General features: G+C 37.0%; 1 protein-coding gene across 5 annotated transcripts in view; it reads left to right on the plus strand.

Annotated features, from left to right (window-relative positions):
• The window catches only part of LOC125241845 (maternal protein pumilio-like), a 566882-nt gene that overhangs the window by 112055 nt on the left and 439862 nt on the right, over positions 1-14965 (plus strand). The window lies entirely within an intron of this gene.

The raw sequence follows: 14965 nt of genomic DNA on the forward strand, positions 1-14965 counted from the left end.
CAATAATTGACAACATTTAATAATTTTGAGTACTACTTTTTATTGTTTGGTTTGAAAGAACTCAATACTAAAAGATACACCTTATTTCATTTTTCCGAAAAAGCTATTTTAATGCGAAAATCCCTCGTTATTACTACTCCGATCAGAAAAAGCGTAAGTTACAAAGTCAAGAATCAACTATATGACGTCACATGTATTGTTTCAAAGAGTCCTGCCGTTTCGCCAAAAAATGTATCGTCAAATTTAATTTCCCAATAATCATATCGCAATAGTTTCATTTCCCAAATTATTGTTTGGCAAAGGTATCGTCACTACTTTGAAAAAATCTCGTATCTCATGCTTCTCGTCTAAGTCTATATGCAATTATGCATTCCATACATACTTACTACAATTTTCTTTTCATTGACAGACGAAGATACAAGTTTTTTTTCGAAGTAGTGACGGTATGTTTCGCAATAAATTTGTTTGGTCAAATTATCATTTGGCACAATTTTACTTAGTCAAATTTTGTTTAGACAAAACTTTATGTCGCAAACATTTTTAATAGCAAAACTTGTATCCGAAAAACATTTTTGGTCAAAATTTCACATCGCAAATTTCGAAAATATTTAGGCATTTGCATTGTCATATTTCTACGGGATCCATTTAATTTACCGAAGATTTTTTTGCCAAATTTCATTTCTCAAACAAATTTTGCCAACTAGACGTTTATCAATCTTTCCCATATTAACATTTGACAAACTTAAAATCTGTCAAATTATAATTTCCCAAACTGTTATAATTGCAATTTGTTTAACCCCAACTGCTTTATTCCCAAGTGCTTCAGTTGGACAAGAAAAGTTTGCTCAACTTTATTTTTGTCAAATTAATTACTGGACAAAATTATTATGTCAATTATTTTTTTTTGTAAAAAAAAGTTTCTACAAATTACACCATTATTGTAACAGAAGACTCGTGTGTGGCAGAGTCAGTTTAGGTGCGACGACGAGCGAAGCGAGGAGGAGCGTATTAGGTTGACAGCGAGCGAACCGGAAATGACTTTTTAATGTAATGAAAAATTTATAGAACATAATGGCCTCGAAAACATCAGGATTCTTTTTAATATAATTTTTAAGAAAAAAAAACCGCCTTCCTTTGGGGTTCTGGTGATAAATACTTTCAAATGTTGGATTATGTTATCAATTTGTCTGTATATTTTTTTATGTTTGTTATTCGATATCTCCGTCATTTCTAAACCAATTTTGAAATTTGGATGATTCTGAAGTACTTACAGATGAGAATGATTATCAGAACGGAACTAACCAGGGGCGGCTCACTCTTCATCAGCAGTTCCACTGCACCAAATGTCACTGTTCTGGACGTAAGTGCATGCTGTTCTTATAAAAATACCAAAGTCACTATAAGTGTGCCGTTCAGATATGAGGAGTTCCGTTCTGATTCTGACCATCATCAGCAGTTCCACTGCACCAAATGTCACTGTTGTGGACGTAAGTGCATGCTGTTCTTATAAAAATACCATAGTCACTATAAGTGTGCCGTTCAGATTTGAGGAGTTCTATTCTGACCATCATCAGGAGTTCCACTGCACCAAATGTCACTGTTCCGTACGTAAATGCATGCTGTTCCTTTAAAAACACAAAAATCACCATATGTATGCCTTTCAGATTTGAGGAGTTCCCTCGATTTCTCCAGGATCCCATCATCAGAACTGGGTTCTGAGAAAAATGGGACCAATCTGTATGCATATACATTCAATCAAAAAAAAAATTTTCAAAATCGGTCCAGTAACGACGGAGATATCGTGGAACAAACATTAAAAAAAAATACAGACGAATTGAGAACCCCTTCCCTTGAGATTTGGAAGGCGGTTAAAAATGTATCCAGAGTATCCAGACATGTAAGTGAAAATGTCACCCTTGACATTTGCAGCAGGAGGAAAATAGTACGACATACACATTATTTCACACAAATCTTGGACACAAAGTATAAAATCAACAAACAGTTTTCTAGTGTGCCATTTAATTACAATATATTGGAAAATGGAAATTTTGTCTAACAATACATTTGACTAAATAATATTTGGTATAATGAAAGGGTATAGCCGGATAACCATAGTGAAACTGCCCTAAGCAAAAAAACTGATTTCCTTTTACTGGATTGTATACCTATGTATATGTAGTGCTTTCACCAAATATCAGGCCTCTATGTATTAGATTAAAAAAAACATTTTTATTTTATTTTAGCCAAAGTACTTATCCAATTTCTTTGTAATTTGGATATGTTGTATATACAATTAAGGTTTATTTCTAAAAAAAAAAAATTGTGTTATGTCATGAAAAAAAAAAGAAAAATAATGAGTTGAAAATTAAAAAAAAAGAAAAATAATTCTTGCGAGATAGCGACAGTTACCGAATTTACATATTTTATGTATAATTTAATAATGTTTAACATATATTTTTTTCAAAAATAAAAATCGGGATTAACAGTGTGAAAAAATCGGATTTGTGACATCCCATACATTGTTTTCATTCAAAATAACTTGTACGTGAATCCACTAGAACGTTTTATTCCGAAACGTATTTTGAATTTAGAACGCGAGTAATTAAACTGAGAGCGAACCATACACTCCTTGGCTGTATGCGGCTGGGCGTACAGCATTCGAATGATTAAAAAAAATAAAAGGCGGGAACGGGCAAATAGGCACGAAGAACGATAGGTGTGCTAATTATCGAAATGGGTATAAATGCGTTTACTTGGGTTTTTTCCTAAACGACGTTAGTGAAATTAAACTCCCGACCGCTAAAGATAACGGTAGCGTAGGGGCCGTTTTTCCATTTATCCCTATGGACGTATTAACCCCGCACTCGGTATTAATAGTAATTTAATTCCTCGCGTTCTAAACTAAAATTCACAATCCTGCGGACTAAATTGACAAATGACTGACAGATGAAATGTTACCAGGAACAGTGAAATAAAAATAGTGAAGGGTATATGTCGATAACAATATATCGACAAGTTGTAAAGTACAAATAACAGACTAGTTTTAATCAAAAATACGTATGTCACTTTTAAATAAAAGGTAAACATTTTGGTTTGCTCGGTTTAAATTTGTTTAAATTACTACGTAATACTCAGAAAAGCAATACGTCCCGCGCGACTACACAGGCGGGCGTTTCGCGGCACTCTGCCACTTGTTACGCCGCCGGCGGAACGGCTCGCGTGTACTACACGCCGTGTAGGTACTTAACGAGCGACCGAGAGCGAGTGACGGGGGCCCACAGAACACCCCACTAGAAGCCAAATGCAAGCGATATTGTTCGAGACGCAAATCACCAATCCTTGCGGGGTGAGGCGGGCGCGCACGGTGCTGCCATTGGTCGTTTCAAATAATGGCGCGCCTTTATGATTAGCAGTAGGGATGGGAATGGGACATGTCTATTATAGACAATGGTACCGGTACCAGTACTGTGGTGAATTTGTTTTGCAACAAATTATAATATTATAATTAAATTATAATAAGGCCTAGTTACCCTTCGGGTTGGAAGGTCAGATGGCAGTCGCTTTCATAAAACTAGTGCCTACGCCAAATCTTGGTAGTAGTTTCCAAAGCGGACCCCAGGCTCCCATGAGCCGTGGCGAATGCCGATGCCGGGATAACGCAAGGAGGATGATAATTGTGATAGCATCTCAATAAAATCATTCTAGTAACTAATAACTAAACTGTGCATTTTTACTTACGTTTACTAAGTTAAATAACCAACTAAATATTCTAAACTAATCAATGAACTAAATACCACTACAGACTCTACAGATTCTAGATAATTATTCACTATTACAAATCTGCTTTCTTTTATATTTCATAAAATGGTAGCACATGGTACGAACGGCAGTACGAAGTTCCCGCAACAGACATAAACTAACATGGCCCCATGCCTAGTCGTTTACGTGAAAGGGATAGCATATCACATTGTTAACTCGGTAAAGAGGGATGGACGCGCCTCGGCGCCGCTCAGCACAACCATATTGACCAGTATAAATGAACTCCGCGGACAATAAACAATATTCAACAAAATAATTAATTTGACTTAACTGTGGAATGTTGTTCCATCTTTTTTACATGTAGAAGTGTTAGAAGACTTGCCACACCACTTTATGCTGTAAGAGACCATTGTTTGCAACCAAAATTGATTATTTAAGATTTTTTCCCGAGCGGACACGGACACTGTTAGCGGGTCGTATACTTGGGCGCTACTGATCGGTGTCGCACGCATTCAAACTTTTATAAACCTGATTTGTCGTATGCTTGGTGACCGCGAGTCGCCCTGTAAGGGCCATCTTGTTGTATTGATCTGTGCGGGGGCCTGTTAGTAGTTAAATGATCAGACGGATTGCCTGATGGTAAGCAACTGCTGGAGCTCATAAACAATGAGGTTACAAGTAACTGGTCGAAAAATAAACGCAATCCTCGTGCAGGTAATAATATTTATAAAATAAACGATATTAAATAAGCAAGTTCAGCAAGTGTTGGTTATGATATAGGGAAATAGGAATGATTATATAAAAATAATGAAATTGTACAGAAATGTAGTTATTATTTACGTGTAATATAAAAAAGTCAACTTTCTTTGTCACAAAGAAAATGTGTATTTTTGCACTTAATTATTTATCTATAATACAGTGAATTTTTATACTCATATTTTATTGTAAGCGAGGCCTATACTAAACTAGTTAAAAAATAAATTCAGCGTAATAACAATGATGATTTGATATCGCATTTAAAATAACGACCCGTTATAGCAATAAATTCATATTATAAAGGTAGGTACATAATATTATGATAAAAAAACTGTCCTTTTTAAACCACATAAAACCTGGAATCCCGCGGCATATCCATAATTCCATACTAGCCTAATGTTTGAGGTCATTCACCCCAAGTGGCATCTAAATCCCCGATCACTGGCTAATGTTGGTAGTTTTGCGAATGAAATTTCCATTATTTTCGCATAAATAAAGTTGTAACAAGATTTTTGGATACTAATATCTGTAGAAAAAAAAAAGAAAAATCCTCATCAGGATTTGAACCCGGGGCTTCTTGCTTTGAAGGCGGGGTTACTACCGCGAAGGCTAAGAGGTTGTCAAACCCCTATGTACTTGCGATTGCAGCGCCACCTTAATCTATGGTTTTATATGTGCATTCTGATACTTAAAGCTTTTGCTCCTTACCTCTAATCTCCATACTACGAGCAGTGATACTGATAAGTGTCATAGTCAAAGTTAAGTGACATCCCAACCGGAAGAATTTTTGGTTATAGTGGCAGCTCTCAATCAGCTATGTGACGTCCCCCTTTAAACTATTTTTAAGAATATTTATTAAAAATATATTTTGATCTACAGGCGTATATATATCTCAAAATAGTTTTCGATTTAGGGACATCAAAATTTTTGAAACGTTGTCAATTATAATTTTGTCTCACTCTTACGCTAAGTATAAATGCACGTGTAATGAAAAACATTAAGATTTGTAACTCAGGGCGTAAATCGCTGGCCATCGCCTTTATACATACCTACTCTCTTATGAAATATTTGTCTCCGCATAGAACTTACGATAATTCTACCAACTTAAATATGATGATGAATAATTTATTTATTTATTTAAACTTTATTGCACAATTAAAAAAAGCACAAATGGCGGACTTAATGCTAGCAGGCATTCTCTACCAGTCAACCATGGGCTAAACCGAGAGATCGTGTTGGTGCAGGGTCATAAAACAGTTAAGTAGTGAAATAACAAGGAATTATATACATACACCTAAATTTGCCTAACTAGTTATATCTACATATACATACATAAATAATGCTAAATATAATAAATATACATAAAATACATATATAAAATATCCATTGTGAAACATCATGAGGACAACTATTAAACTTTTTCTAACAGGTGCTTGCGTAACATGCGCTTGAAAGACAATTTGCTCTGGGCCTGCCTGATGGAGAGCGGAAGATCAATGCCACAGCCGGATCGCCTGCACGGTGAAGGAATTAGACATGAAGCCTGTGCGATGCTGGGGGACGATAAGTTTAAGACTACGGGTGGTTCGGAGATCAGTGCCGGGACGCGGAGAAACAAATTTAAATTTGGAAGGAAGATAATCAGGGGTAAAAGGGTCAAATAAAATAGAAAATAACGTGCAGAGAATACATAACGACCGTCGTTGTCGAATAGAGAGCCAGTTTAGTTTCTTACGATATGCTAAAATATGGTCGTATTTTCGCAGTCCAAAAACAAACCGGATACAGTTGTTGAGCAATCGATCGAACTTATATAGAGAGGCTTGGGTGAAATTACTGGAAGTCACATCAGCATAATCCATGATGGGCAAAACGAGGGCTTGAACTAGGAGAATCTTGGTGCTAGATGGAAGAAAATGTTTAAATCGATACAGACCTCAGTGTTAGTCACTCTCCGGCTGACATCAGATACCAGGGGATCCCATGTAAGGCCACTGTCTATAATCAACCCTAGGTTCTTTACTTGCGGAACAAAAGGGATGACTGTTTGTTCGTACTGGATCGGGGCTATTGTTGCTGCATTTGTCAAGAAAAGCAAGCGCGTACTACCCAGTATGATGGCCTGACATTTGGTAGGGTTTACTGCAATGCCGAAACAACGTGACCAGGAAGCTATAAGGTTAAGATCTTCATTTAAGTCGGCGACAGCCCTATCCATATCGTCAGCACTAGCCTGACTGTAAAGCTGTAGGTCATCAGCATACAGATGGTAAGAGCACTTAATGTTGCTTGTAATTAGATTAATGAAAATGGAAAAAAGCAGTGGAGACAAGATGCCACCCTGTGGGACCCCAGAAAGTAGTTGGCACCAATCAGAATGAGAGTTATTAGACATGCGCGAAACAGTGCTTCAAAATGTAATGCCATATCACATCACTTTTCCGAGAAAGTAACATCTCACTGTGATGTCACATCACACATCACTCGAAACGTTACCCGACCTTGAACAGCGCGCGAGATGGCACCATCACAGTCATCACAGATACCAACAAGGCTACGCATCTCTTATCAGCGCGTAGTTCCATTACATGTTGCTTTTTGTCACCGCTACGTGAATTATGTATATTTTATAACATTTGCAAATGGTTACTTAATACTTATACTTACTGGATCATACGATACCACTACCACACATGTACGTAATGTTCATCTAGATACATTATTAGCCGCGAAAGTCAACTAAACATTTCACAACAATAATAATAATGTTTTGTTTTCGGCGCGCCCAATTTCACAGACAAAATTACTCTGTTTACCCGCATCCACAAAATTATTATAAGAAATGATAATAATAAAATAAGCTCTATGAGGACGCATTACAGTTTTAAATCTTTTGGACTGTTATAAAATCATATTCGCAAGCGAAATTTGCAACTACGTAAACGCGACCGCGTTCGGCTGAGTGGCGTGTTCCGAACTCTTCCGGAAATAGCCGAAAGCATCGTATGATATTTTGATGGTTAGAACGAGAGCGACCGAGCGCTTAGTGCGGCGCGCGTGAGCGCGAGAGCGGGATAAGAAATAAGAAAGTAATAAGTGTAATAAGTGATGCTTTCAAACATCTCAGTTGTTACACCATTACAGTTTTCACATGGGGCAGTAAACATTACGCGCACTGTTTTAGTAGTTCCCGACATTTGCGTTCGGGTGATACGTAATGCTAGAGGTGATGGTGGATTTCTCGGAGTGATACGTAATGCCATATTACGTGTTCAAGTGATATCACATTTGTGATATTACTCGCATTACTTACACATGTCTAAGAGTTATCTGCACGGACTAACTGAAGTCGACCACGAAGGTAGGAAGCAAACCAGTCGATGACAGATGAAGAGAGGTTCAGGTTTTTAAGGGAGGCCAGAAGTAAATCGTGATCTACCACATTGAACGCATTAGAGAAGTCGATAAGGACCAGCACTGTAAGCAGCGCAGAATCCATACCGACCCTCACGTCCTCAATTACCTTGAGCAGCGCGGTAGATGTACTATGACTACGGCGAAATCCGTCTACCGAAGGCGCCGACATAACTGAAGACCAGTCAGCTGCTTGAGCTTCACGCTTTAAGGCCTCATGGCCAGGCTATCAAATCATATCAAGCCTAGCGAAACTGCGCAGTTGAACCTTCACACGCTGCAACTTAGGGGGACGAATACGGTAGCTTAATAGATGAGGTCGTGGTGTGAAAAACCAGGAGCAGAGAGTTGGCCAACCGTAATGACGCGTTCAGGGCAGGAAACGATGGCAAGATCAAGCCAAGAGTCAGATGCGTCAGTATTATGATTTATGATGCGTACTTGCGTAGGCGATAAAGGAAGTACCGAAAGGTCCGCTGATTCAATAATAGCATTTAGCTTGCGCGTCCTGAGGCAAGTCTTCGTAAGATCAGTGTTAAAGTCACCAAAGATAAGCTGATGTGAATGATGTAAATAATCTGTACTAAGTGGAGAAAGAACAGACTCCAGATCAGTGAAATAGTCAACACCAGGAGGACAATATACAACTCCTAGAGCCGCTTTAGTACCCGAAATGTTAACCTCCAGGATTAAGTATTCCACTGACCGAACTGAGTACAATGACGGAGATGCGCAAATAACTTTGAACGCGATGTTACTACGCAGGTAGATGAGCAATACCGCCGCCTCCCTTGCCAATACGGTCGTTGCGCAACAACACAAAACCGGGTAGGCTAAAAGAAGTAGTATCAAGACAGGGCTTCAGCCAGGTTTCAGAGATAAGGACGTCGTGAACATTACAGGAAGAGACAGTGTCGAGAAAATCAGTGTAATGACATGGCAAGCTTTGTGCGTTAATGTGACATGCGTTGAAGTGTTTAGTGGCATTTTGAAAAGTACGATTTAGGCTGTTACCAAGAGTTTCAGGCTCAGCTGAGCTATTGAGCGAAAGGAAGGAAGCAGACATGTCGCAAGCAGAGTGATACGATTCATCATCAGACATAATAATTCACAATGGTATAATATATATACATATAAATTTATAATTTATAAATACTTATTACCTACACTAAAAAGTGCCGAAAGCATAAAACTTATACAACAATCGACAGCTATCGATTTAACCCACCAGTCGACCAGTTCACACATATAAATAAAACAGAAAATAATCAATTTAAAATTAACACCATACTGTAAAATTAAAATATTTATACAACAAAAATTTTCAACAAGCTGTAGCAGTTTCTAAATGAATAAAAAAAAAGTGTTTCATGTGAAAACGGAACGCAAGAATTTGACAGCTAAGATGTCATTTTGTTAACGCCACTTACGTCAGTGTTAGAATTTTACAAAAATATATTCAATTTTGTTACGGGAGTCAGACAAAATTTGAAGTAAAATAATGCAGTCTAGGCTTAGTTCTGTTCACCTCTTATCATTCTTTACAACCATGTTACATGCATTTTATTTTTATTTAATACTTTCGAATGATTTTAGTAACACCTTGCGAATCATTACCATGTATTTCGAAGTTAAAATCAAAAACGGTACAACTATCATAAGCCAAAAACGTACTTATAATTATATTGATATTGTTTACGAGGGGCGTTCAATAAGTAATGATAATGAGTATTAAAACATAAGAATGTAAGTATCCTTATATTTTTATAATTAAAAGTAACTCTTTTGTGATTTATTTACATATTTAATTTTTCCAATTATTATATTTTTGCCCCCTTTAAAAATTAAAATCTTAACGATAGTCTAAATACCATGTCAGTAAGCACTTCACTTCATTATACTTCAGAGCAGCGATTATATTACAATTTTATTTAAAGGTCGGGTATAAAATATTAATTATCCTTATATTACCTTCAATATTAGGTATGTCACTTGTAGCTTTAAATACACTAACTTGAGCAGCACCCTCGGCAATTTGAGGGTTCGGCCCTGTCGACTGTCAGTTTGAAGGCCAAAAACATTATTATTTGTTTGTTTAAAATGTTCTTATTGTAACTAATCATTTTTTTTAATATTAAAATGATTGTATGTTCTTCTTTAATACTAACGTAATTTTGTTTCCAATCTATATTCTCAATTTTCGTGATAATCTGTAAAAATCGTGAACATGACCCAAAACAGCACCTAGATTTTTTTTGGATACCATACCGTTTGAAAATGTATCTATACGAACTTTTTTTATTGCTGTTACTAACAAAGGATAAACCCAGCTTTAATTTAAAGTATGATTATTTTTGATATTCATGTCAGAAATGAACTCACGACATGTCAAATATTCATGAAAACATGCTCTTATTTTACTGAAAATTTTCATCCCCCACCTTGTGTCAATTATTTACATATCAAAGAAAATCAAATGAAAGTAGTAAAAATTTGAATTATGCAATTTCACTTTAATTAGTACTGCTACATGGACAAGTTAAGACAAATTAAATCAAGATACAGGAACATATCCATTCTCATTACTTTTTGAACGTCCCTCGTACACTCGACTGCCCGTGCTACGTGCCCAAACTTTTATCATGCTTACAGCGAGATGAGTGAAAAACCGTGAGTTCATGAAACTTTAGACCAGCATAGACAATTAGACACCGCGTAATAGCGAGTTTATGAATACAATTGCTACTGTAGATTATACTGTACGTAGTCATTAGTCATGTAAGACGATGAAGAATATAAAAGATGGAGTGACAACGTCGTCGTGAAAAAGCGCCTAGAACAACATCGGTCACAAAATGCACGAAAAAAGATAAAGGCTACGGTATTCTAGGGTTGTCACGAAATTGTAACGATTGACATAAAAGAAGGGTAGACTACGGTAAATAGCAGATACTAACGCAATATTTTTTTACCAGTTACGATAGCAGATTATGCAGAATAGTCATTAAAAACTTAGCAGATGCACAAAGGAATCTCCGCGACAATTTTTCCGTTCACGCTGCTTCATTTTACAAGGTTGCTGTGACGAAATGTGTCTTCAAAAACTTTCGGCACCCACCCTATATTCGTTAGACGCGCCCCCAGGTGGCACGCCGCCGCCACGCCACCTGGGGCGCGTCTTACGTCCTTCCTATACAAAATGTACTGAGGAGACGTTTTTTGAATTACATTCAGGCGGCGTGGCGCGGACGTCCGTTCCGCACCTCAGGACATGCGTCTCTTAAGTGTGGCCGGTCCCTAACACGCATGTCTTGCGGCGCGCAACGGACGTCTCCGCCACGCCGCCTGATTGTAATTCAAAAAACGTGGCGGAGGCGTGGCGCGCGCCTCGCCGCCTGGGGACGCGTCTTACGTCCTTCCTATACAAAATGTACTGAGGAGACGTTTTTTGAATTACATTCAGGCGGCGTGGCGGAGACGTCCGTTGCGCGCCGCGAGACACGCGACGCCTAAGTGGGGACGCTGCCTAAGCCTAACACAGCCTGAGCTTCGCGTAACCTAGGCGAACCACCTTAACGTATGCGGAGTGAAATCTGGACAAAATTCAATGTTTTATAAAATTAATATAACATAGTTTGTTTTTGATATTTTTCATGATTTTAATTATATTATGTCCATCGGTGTCGACAAAACCAATGTTAACAATTTTTAAGGTCCAAATTTATCTTCCATATGATAACTTATTAAAGAAGCTTCGTATGCTCGACATTTTTCACATTCTTGTCCGTAGGATCATTAGTGTTCTCAAAATAATAGTTTTCTTGTGAAATTCCATTTAATCGACATATTATTAGTCATTCATAAACCGACTTAATGTAATTTTGGATAGCTACATATTGAGCCACGGGCCATCAAAGATGTGATGCATATATACATCATCATGCATTTAAGGGTTAAAGTCGGTTTATGAATGACTAATAATATGTCGATTAAAAAATAAATAATTTAAAAAAATTTAAGGATTAAGATGAAATGGCGGAAAAGTGTGAAAAAACAGGATTATGGCGATTTTTAGTATGAAATTTCGGCCGATTTTTTCAGAGTTAGTATTTATTTTAAGTTTAAACATTTTACCATGGGCGTTTCACAAATAGTGTACCTTTCTAATAGTAGTAAAAATTTTCATATATAATTTACCAATAATTATATATTTGTATTAAATATGATTTAGCCTATTTAACTTCTAACACTGATTTAGTATTAAAATCGATGTTAAATATTTTTTTTATTATTTTTCCCAGAGTCAGAAAACCATTGCCTATCAAAACTATGGCTTTCCGACACTTAATTTTTTTTTTTTTATCGGATTGTTTTTTTTTTCTTTTCTCTCTTTTTCCTTTTCTTTAATTTTTATCTATTTTTTTTTAATTGTCGTCTTGCTTTGTGGTTCGAATTAATATCCATATACTTTTTGGTCTAAGTACCTATATAAATATATATTTTATGAGTATTTGTTTATTTATTATTATATTATTATATATGTATATATTAGTGTATTAATGTAATTGTATATGTATATATTTGTTACCATGTGTATAAAAAATTTGCATTTAATTCTTTTAGTGGTTGTACATTTTTGAATTCGTCACTCATCGTTAATTCGCTTCTACTCATTTCCTCAAAGGTTGACTGGAAGAGATCCCATTAAGGGATAAGTCCGCCTACATTGTATATTACTGACTCTGTAACTGTGTCTCTTTTGTTTCCTTTATGTACAATAACGCTTATACATACATACATACATACATACATACATACATACATACATACATATATTAATTTCGCACTAAAAGAAAAAATCATGCATTTAAAGGGTTAACCTGTCAATAATGACACCACAGACTTAATTATACGTGCAGACTTTACAGTGTTGGATAGTCTTAGACACTTATTTCATCATTACACTTCACTTTAGTTAACTGAAATAAATTCAAAAATAGAACTTCATACAAGTTCTATACTAATTTGCGATACCTGGCAAATTTTTCTGCATCTGAAACACATTTTTTTGATCTATCGCGTTATTGACCAATCAGAGACGGTTGTGTCATAAAAGAATTGGTTGCCAGGTAATTCGACGTTGATGCAACGGTGAACGACGCTATTACCATTAATTTTGACTTGAATGATGATATTTTTCGTCCATTGATGATAAAGAAGATAGGAAAACTGTCAAAAAGATTTTAAACGAAGATCTTAGTCTACGAGCATACAAAAAAAAGAGTGGGCACATGCTTAATGAGCGTCTTAAAACAATAAGGCTTAAAAGATCCCGAAAGTTAAAGCGGTACGCGAAAAATCGACACCGCGATATCCTCTTAACAGACGAAAATTTTTTTGATGTTGAAGAAAAGTATAATAAACAGAATGATAGAGTGTATGCTACGAGCTCTGAAGAAGCAAAAAAAAAAAATTATTCGACGGGTGCAACATGGGCATCATCCATCATCAGTGATGGTTTGGTTGGGAGTATCTTATTAGGGGCCAATTGAGGTTCATTTTTGCGAAAAAGGGGTCAAAATCAGTGCAAAAGTGTACCAAGAGACGGTTTTGGATCATATTGTCAGATCTGCCCAACACGCTATTTTCAGGACATCATTCTCCATGTACTCCATGTACTCCATGAAAACTGTACACTGTTTACAGTTTTTCATAAATAGTTACCATTAATTAACGAAATGAGTACTAAAATTAATAATAAAACACAGTGCAAGGCATATAATGCACACTGGATATGTTGAAGGACCTGCGGATACGAAGTTCCTAACGAACTATTGTAATAAAATAAAACAAAACGGAAAATAAAATTATGGAGATTGATGGGGAGCCAAACTCACCGATGTTGTCGTCTCGAGAGTTTATCGGGTGGCCACCCTTGCAAAGCTTGGTTCTCTCTTTCCTTGCACTGCACACTCGCGAATCGTTCTATTATAATATAATTAATTAATAACTTAATTCGTTGCGGATATTTTTATTTACTATTGACAACGACTGTCTTTTTGCGGATTGACACTTGACGTATTTTATATTTTTTAAGAAGTTTGGCAAAGAGGCGGGTGACATGACAATTAAAAATGAGGTTGAACCTATCATAAGGAAGAGCGAGCGGGATGGACGATATGAATGATAATGAATGAAAAGGGCGCGAACATTTCTCCCCGGCTTTAAAGGGTTCCTTTAAAGGAAAGAAGTACTAAATAAAATAAATAAATAATGACCCTTTTCTTCGAGTAAAATAATAGCGAAAAAAATAATATTATTCTAACATAATACCTATTCCATTACTGGTTAGGCAAAGGACACAACCGCACGACAGGACGGACGAAACTTCCTTTACTTGTCCTGACAGTAACAACGCGGGTTGAGCCGTCCTTTGAAGGATGCACTGCGTCTACAACACCCAATGGCCATGAGAATGGCGGCGCATTATCTACTTTAATGACGACTACTGTGCCAATTGCGATGGGAACTGATGGCGTTGTCCATTTAGCTCGAGATTGCAACTGATGCAGATACTCTGCTCGCCATCGTTGCCAGAAAGACTGCACTATCCTATCTAGGAGGGCATGTCGTTCACGTAAGTTACCTGACTCGACCAATGGAGTAGGTAACGACAACAGTGGAGCAGTATGGAGAAAATGAGCAGGAGTAAGAGCTGATGGCTCAGCGGGGTCACTGCTCAAGGCTGTTAGAGGCCGGGAATTAACGAGCGCTTCTATCTGAGCAAGCGTCGTTAGAAGTTCTTCGTACGTCAGTATTTGCGTACCGATCACCTTGAAAAGGTGATTTTTTACTATTTTCACCATAGACTCCCATGCGCCTCCAAAATGAGCAGAAGCAGGAGGGATGAACTTCCAATCAATGCGGTTCTCCGCTAGTTCCATCTCTATAAGTGGACGATGAGCATCCAAGAACTTGTAGAGGTCACGCATATAAGAATTGGCGCCAACGAAATTAGTTCCATTGTCCGAATACA

The sequence above is a fragment of the Leguminivora glycinivorella genome, chromosome Z (genome assembly GCF_023078275.1).
Source record: "Leguminivora glycinivorella isolate SPB_JAAS2020 chromosome Z, LegGlyc_1.1, whole genome shotgun sequence".
NCBI classification, from domain to species: Eukaryota; Metazoa; Arthropoda; class Insecta; order Lepidoptera; family Tortricidae; genus Leguminivora; species Leguminivora glycinivorella.